The sequence below is a fragment of the Mandrillus leucophaeus genome, unplaced genomic scaffold (assembly GCF_000951045.1).
Source record: "Mandrillus leucophaeus isolate KB7577 unplaced genomic scaffold, Mleu.le_1.0 Scaffold1032, whole genome shotgun sequence".
NCBI classification, from domain to species: Eukaryota; Metazoa; Chordata; class Mammalia; order Primates; family Cercopithecidae; genus Mandrillus; species Mandrillus leucophaeus.
The window spans coordinates 841,216-849,265 of record NW_012098455.1 but is presented as its reverse complement, the minus strand read 5'-3'; positions in this window follow the sequence as shown (position 1 = coordinate 849,265).

Sequence of the window (8,050 nt, the reverse complement as noted above, 5' to 3'; positions counted from 1 at the left end):
GAGACCTTGTCTCAAAAAAAAAAAAAAAAAAAAAGTGAATTGATCAAACTGTACTCTGCATGTCATCACTTCCTTTCCTCTTCTTCTAAGATCTACTCCAACAATCACCGCCCCCCCACCAACCCGCCCCCGCCTCCACTATCTTCAGTGGCTCCTTCTCTATCATTTCTTTCTGCTCTCCATGAACATTTTCAGGTCTCCTCTGAGAAACACCTTTTCATCCACACCCCTCCGGCTACTGCACTCTCTCTCCTTTCCTCTTCAGAGATAAGCTTCTCAAAGGAGTTGTCTGCGTTCTCTGCACTCCCATCCAGGGAGTGCAGGGATAGTCCAGGGATTATCAAAAATCAGACTACAGTCTGAGGGCCAAATCCAGCCTCCTACCTCTTTTTGTATGTCTTGAAACTGAGAATGTTTTTCACATGTTTTAAGGGCTGAGAAAAAAAGAATTAAAGAATATTTTGTGACATGTGAAAGTGATGTGAAATTCAAATTTCTGTGTTCCTCAATAATGGTTTATCAGACATGGCTATGTCCATTCCTTTACTTATTGTCTATGGCTGCTTTAGCGCTACAAGGGCAGAGTTGAGCAGTTGCGAAAGAGACTGTGGACTGCAAAGTCTACATATATAGTATCTGGCCTTTTGCCAGAAAGATATGCTGACCTTTTCTTTAGTCTCTGCCAATCATTCCTCTACACTTTTATAAGAGGGGTGATTCTGGAACACAAATCCTCTAATACCCCCCGCCTTGCTTTTGGCTATGGCTCCTTAGCCTGGCACCCAATGCCCCACACACCCTGCCTCCAGACTGCCTCTTCACCCTTATATCCTGTCCGTATTTCCCAAATATATTTTGCTTCCGCCATCTGAATTCCTTCTAGTTCCTTGAATGCTTCATGTGGTTTCTTGCCATCTATGTGCCTTTCCATGTGTTCCTTCTGCTTAGATAGTCCTCAACTTTTTCCCTCACCTAACTAAGTTCTACTTGTCTGACAAAACTCAGATTAAAGATCACCAAATTTTCCAGGATGCCCTCAGGCTGAGTTAGGAGCCTGATATGGTTAGGCTCTGTCTCCCCATCCAAATCTCATGTAGAATTGTCATCCCCACGTGTTGGGGGAGGGACCTGGTGGGAGGCGATTGGATCATGGGGACAATTTCCCCCATGCTGTTCTTGTGATAGTGAGTGCGTTCTCAGGCTATCTGAGGGTTTAAAAGTGTGTGGCAGTTCCTCCCTCGCTCTTTGTTTCCTGCTGCCATAAGAAGACATTCCTTGCTTCCTCTCTGCCTTCCACCATGATTGCAAGTTGCCTGAGATCCCCCTCCCCAAGTCATGCTTCCTGTACAGCCTCCAGAACTGTGAGTCAATTAAACCTCTTTTCTTCATAAATTACCCAGTCCTCAGGTAGTTTGTTATAGCGGTGTGAGAATAGACTAATACAGGGCCCCTCTTCAGAAAGGGTTCCATGGCCCCCTGGGAAGATCTCTATCCTAGTAGCTCTCATGATGTATTGTCATGTTTGATTGACAAGTTCGTCATTCAACAGGTCATGAGCATCTTGAGGGCAGGAACTAGGCTTCATTTACTGCCTTACAGACAGCATCTAGCATAAGGCCTAACCAAAACAGAAACTTAATAAAACATATCTGTGCATCAATAAATGTCTCTTAGGCCAAGCATGGTGGCTCACACCTATAATCCCAGCACTTTAGGAGGCTGAGGCAGGAGGATTGTTTAAGGCCAGAAGTTTGAGACCAGCCTGGGCAACATAGTGAGAACTCATCTCTACAAAAATTTTAAAAATTAGCTAGGTATGGTGGTGTGCACCTGTGGTCCCAACTATTTCGGAAGCTGAGGTGGGAGGATTGCTTGAGCCCAGAAGTTCGAGGTTACGGTGACCTATGATCATGCCACTGCACTCCAGCCTAGACAACAGAGTGAGACCCCGACTCTAAAAATAATAAATAAATATCTCTTAAATTTAATTAAGTGCCAAAGAAATCTTCATATCTGCAGATAACATTACATTTTTCCAGGTAGAGAGATTCAATTCAAGGATAAACTGAAAAGAGAGCTTCACTCAGTGTAACATTAGATGACTGAACAGCATAGATAAGTTTAATCAACATAGTCATTGATTCATTGGAGGTGCTTGATAAACACTGAATTGAATAATTCATGTATTGGCGGGAGGCTGAGGCAGGAGAATCACTTGAACCGGGGAGGCCAAGGTTGCAGTGAGCCGAGACTGCACCATTGCACTGCAGCCTGGGCAACAGAGTGAGACTCCGTCCTTAAAAAAAAAAAAAATCACATATTGGGGACAGGCTGAAAAACTAGGTTGATGTCATATTGTGGAAGTTCTCTATGCCACAGAAAATTTTAACTCATTCATTTTCCTGGTCAAAAACTTCCCCAATATTAATTTGGCAACAGGAAAGAGGGTGAATGAAATGTGGAGGCCGGTGCAGTGACTCATGCCTGTAATCCCAGTATTTTGGGTGGCTAAGGTGGGCAGATCACTTGAGGTCAAGAGTTCAAGACCAGCCTGGGCAACATGGTGAAACACCATCTCTACTAAAAATACAAAAATTAGCTGGGCGTGGTGGTGTGCACCTGTAATTCCAGCTACTCGGGAGGCTGAGGTGGGAGAATCGCTTGGACCTGGGAGATGGAGGTTGCAGTGAGCTGAGATCATGCCACTGCACTCCAGCCTGGGCAACAGAGCAAGACTGCGTTTCAATAAAAAAAAAAAAAAAAAAAGAAATGTGGAAAGATAAGTACTAGGGAGGCCAGTTAGGAGGCTAGAAAGGTCATCTTGCTGAAAAGTAGTGAGGCCTTAACTTAGCAGGTGCAGTAGGAATGTATATGGAAAGTTAGATGCAAAGAGCCAATGCAGAGGTAGGATTAACCTGTCTTGGAATTGATTGGGTGGGTGAGTGGGGAGTGCCTGAGGAAGAAGAACTGAGAGATGACTCCAAAGGTTTGAACTTGCATAACTGAAAAACAGAGGGCTGTCAGTAGCATTAATGTGGGAGTCAGAAAGTAGAACTCAACTATAGACAGGTTGGATTTAAGGAACTAGTAGGATATCCAAGAACAGATGTCAACATAGGCACTTAGAAACTTGGCTCTGCAGTTCAGGAGTAAAGACTGGACCAGCGATGGATTTTTGAGCTATATGCATAATATTGACGCTGTGACAGCGCCAAAGAAGAGAAGGTATAAAGAGACTTGGACTTGAGGTAGTAGTATAGAAAATGCCTATATTCGTGTGGAACAAAGAATAGGTCACAGATATACCCAGGATAAGGATGCTGAGGTTTTCAGTTTTGTTACTGAAATACCAGGAGTCCCATCTAGGCCCTGCTGCTCGCTGCACAGAAAACCAATCACTGAGACAGTGAGTACTGCCAAGGAGGAAAGCTTTAATTGGGTGCTGCAGCGGAGAAGATGGGAGCTCAGTCTCAAATCCATCTCCCTGACCGACTAAAACTAGGGGTTTACAAAGCAGGGAAGAAATGCAATAATGTATAAGAAGACAAAAAGTGGGGAGGAGAAAGGAAGCAATCATGATGAATGAGGGGTCTGGCATCTGGTGTGGTGGTATCTGCTGTGGTGGTCTGGTGAATTTCAGTTACTTGATGCTTTTTTTTTGAGAGGCCTGAAGGTCCTTTCCTGAGAAAGGAACTCAGATCAAACAAATGTAAGTTTCAAGTTTTAAGACCAGAAGGGTCAATTTCTACGTTTATCAAAAAGAACAGTCTACAGGACTACTGGATCAGTTTATTTTCAGTTTATTTTCTCAACAGACCAACCCAATGTGCTCAAAGAGCAAATAAGATTTGCAGTGACATTAGCAAGGTTATTTGATTTTTTCTTTTTTTTTTTTTTTTTTTTTTTTTTTGAGATGGAATCTTGCTCTGTTGCCCAGGCTGGAGTGCGGTGGTGTGATCTTGGCTCACTGCAACCTCCACCTCCCGGGTTCAAGTGATTCTCCTGCCTCAGCCTCCCAAGTAGCTGGGATTACAGGCATGCACCACCACACCTGGCTAATTTTTGTATTTTTAGTAGAGATGGGGTTTCACCATGTTGGCTAGGCTGGTCTTGAACTCCTGACCTCAAGTGATCTGCCCGCCTCAGCCTCCCAAAGTGCTGGGATTACAAGCGTGAGCCACCGCGCCCAGCTAGGAAGGCTATTTGAAATGAATAATCATATTAACCTCATACAAGTAACCTAGGATACTTTGTGCAGATGTGGTAATGAAACCCTAAGAGAAATATTAGTAGATCTGGAAATGGTCCAGAGAAGAGCAATTAAAATAGTCAAAGGGGAGAAGCAACTGACGTTTTAGGAAAGACTAAAAAGGTAAGGAACCTCTTTAGCTTGGAAAAATAGCTAGAAGAGTCAATAGCAACAACAACAATGGCTAACATTTATTTAGTGTTTACTATGTGTAAGACTATTCTAATCACTTTATATGTATCATCTCACTCAATCCTGATAACAACCTAGGCAGGTAAACACTATTATTATCCTCACTTCACAGATGAGAAAACTGGGGCATGGTGAAGTTAAGTAACTTCTCCGATCTCTCAGAGGTAGAAAAGGAAAAGCAAGGATTCAAACCCAATAGGATTCCAGAGCATATGCTTTTAACCACTGTAGTATAAATCATCCAGTAAATAAACAAAACTTAAAGATATGAATCATGTAACCACAGTACTGTTTACTAAGATTCAAAACTTAAAATACCAAGGTACCACTTAATGCTTCAAGACAAATACTTTTTTTATTGCTTGAATTTCTTACAGTGAGCTCATACCACTTTGGTAAAGATGAAAAAAGTAAACAGGATGCGATTTCAATATTGAAAGTACTAGTTTACTCAGCAGGTAGTAAACTTCTAGAATGTGTTACCCAGAGAGGTTGTACAAAATATAAATAGCTCGAAGAAACGTTTAGTGCCTACAATAGATATATACATCATAAATATCTATAATAGCCAGGAGCATATTCCTAAGGAAAGTGGAATTTTGAACCAGGTGGGAAAGGACAGAGTGTGCCAGAGAGAGGGAGAATCTGCATGGAAAATGGAGACGTGGATAAGTAGTGTGTGAAGATACTCGTGGAGCTGGGTGGCATGTAATAAAGTCAATTAGCCTGAAGACAAGTCTGAGATAGCAGTGCTTTCTCTATTCAGTGAACTACCCTGGGAAACATGATGAGTCTTCACAAATAACATCTCAGTAGGAAACGCTTTAGAGACCATTATCCCCATCTTTAATAACATCCACATCATTTATCCAAGGTACATATGGAAAATGGTTCTTTCTTTGGAAAAACAAACAGCACTTCTGGGGTCACTTAGGAATTTAAATGCACTTTCTCATGAGGTTTGACTTTTGTTCTAAAAGCTCATGAAAATAGTGCTACCACTAGCTGTACCTTGCACCTTTGGGATTAACTGCAACTTAAAGAACCATGTATGAGTGAACCCAAGGTACTTGTTTCAGTGATAGAGTCCTTGGTAACTGTGACTATGAATACCTTGGCTTCCCTTCAGGTTGGAATCTACAGAAAAGACAATTAAAATCTCACTCCCTGAACATAATTTAACCATGTATTACTAGAAAACGTGAAACAAGGCTAGTTTCTCTTGCACTCAATATATGGGTAAACAGGTAAAAAAGAAGAGCATGAGAAATGCATCTTAACAGGGCAATAGAGAAAACAAAACTCAATATCTGGACATGGGTGACCTCCCCGAAGACTAGGATAAGGCATCGGTGGTTTATACAAATACCAGATTCATTATTGAATTTCCTTTTTCCTATAACCTCATCTTTTTAAAGGAAAAGAACCATAGCTCAGGTCTTACAAGAAAACTCTTAATCATTTTCTGCTTCAGATAAATTGATATTAAAATGGTTTTTTCTTTTTCTTTTTTTTTTTTTTTTTGAGGTGGAGTTTCTCTCTTGTTGCCCAGGCTGAAGTGCAATGGTGCGATCTTGGCTCACTGCAACCTCCGCCTCGTGGGTTCAAGTGATTCTCCTGCCTCAGCCTCCTGAGTAGTTGGAATTACAGGCACCCACCACCACGCCTGCCTAACTTTTTTGTATTTTTAATAGAGATGGGGTTTCACCATGTTGGCCAGGCTGGTCTTGAAGAAGGGGTAATTTTATAGGGGATCTGAAAAGGCTAATTTCAATTTGACTATTATCTTAGCTAAAACAAAGCTGTAAGAGTTTTTTGGTCAACTATCTTTTCTATCTTACTACCTCCCACGGGCAGAGAAGGAAGCACTTTCCTGTCAACTACAGAGAGATTATCTCCTGGTTCTTCCTGATTGTGAAGTTTATAAATAGAACTACATTTGTAAGGAATGCATTATACTGCACTTGACATCGATCAAGTATTGTGTAAAATTTTGTCTTAGAGGTGAAGAAATTGGAGAGGGCCCAGAAAAGAATAATGACCATGACTAAAGGTTTGGAAAATGAGATCCTGCACAAAAATTATATAAGTAAAGTTGAGTAAATATGATTCATCTTAGATGTCTTCTTCTTCTTTTTTTTTTTTTTTTTTTTTGGTTAGAGAAAGCGTCTCGCTCTGTCACTCAGGCTGTAGTGCAGTGGCATAATCACGGCTCACTGCAGCCTTGAACTCCTGGGATCAAACAATCCTCCTTCCTTAGCTTCCCAAGTAGCTAGGACTACAAGCATGTGCTACTATGCCCAGCTAATGAGATGTCTTATTTGTTTTCTCTGGCTTTGAGGAAGCTCAAGCATATCAGAAAATGTTTACCATCAAAAGGTTGTCAAAATGTGAGAGTACATGCAAGTCTATAGGGATTTTTGAGCCCAATTCAAAAGATTGGAAGGACTCTCTGTAGAGATCCTTTCAAATAGGGATACTCTCCCACTTCTTTTCCACAATTCATTCATTTGTCATTCAACAAGCATTTATTGAATGCTTACCATATGACAGTCAAAGTTTTAGGTACAGAGAAATCTCTGTCCTCTCAGAGCTTACATTCCAGTGGAGAAAGACAGGCAGTAAACAGTAACACAACGAACATAATAAACAGGTAAATTATATAGTATAGTGTTAGAAAGTGATATAAAAGGTAGAACAGAATAAGGGGATCAGGAATAGGAATTTTGCACATTTAAAAGGGGTGATCAGGATTGGAGGCATCTTTGAGCAAAAGCAAATTGATGCAACTAAAACGTAGAACTCTGATTGGGTTAAAGGAAAAGAATGGTGATCATACTTTGTGTTTACCTTGTGATATGCAGTTTACAAAGCTTTGCCACTCAGTCAGGGGTCACTGGAGGAACTGGTGCAGAATTTGGAAAAAAAAGATGAATTCCATTTTGGCCATATTACGTTTGAAGTGCCACAGGAAATAAATGCCTAGCAGGTAGTCAGAAATGCAGCCCTGGAGCTAAGGAGAGATATTTGTGATAGAGATGTCGTTTTGGAATCACTGTAATACCTTTGCTGGCTGAAGCAGTGGGAATGAATGGGTGAACTCGCCAGGGGACAGCAGAGTGATGAGGTCAAGGGGAGAAGCTCACTATTAAATGTCTACATTTTAGGAGATGAAGACAAAGAAAAATGGATAGAGGAGTATACATTTTACCCGGATCAGAGTTAGAGACAAGAAGACCGCATTATTAGCATTTTAAAATTTCCTCTTTCATTTCTTCCTTAATGTAAGCTGGTTCTTTTCATGACAAAACACTCCCCCCAAGCTACACCTCTTTTTTGCGCGAATCTTCCTCCAGGACCTTAAAAGGGTTTACTGAGCACTTCCTGCGGGCCAAGTGTTTGGGGCTCTAAATCCTGGGATTTTGTCCTTGACACTGCCTCCTCGTTTTAACACCCTTGCCTCCTTCCGCAGTGCCAGTTCCCAGAGAGTTGAAGCACAGGAAAGGCCTACAGAAAACAAAAGGCACAGTTTGAAGAAAACCCAAAACCAACCAACCCACAAAACACAACTGTCCGGGGTCTGTATCCAGCACCTACCGCCTTTCCCCA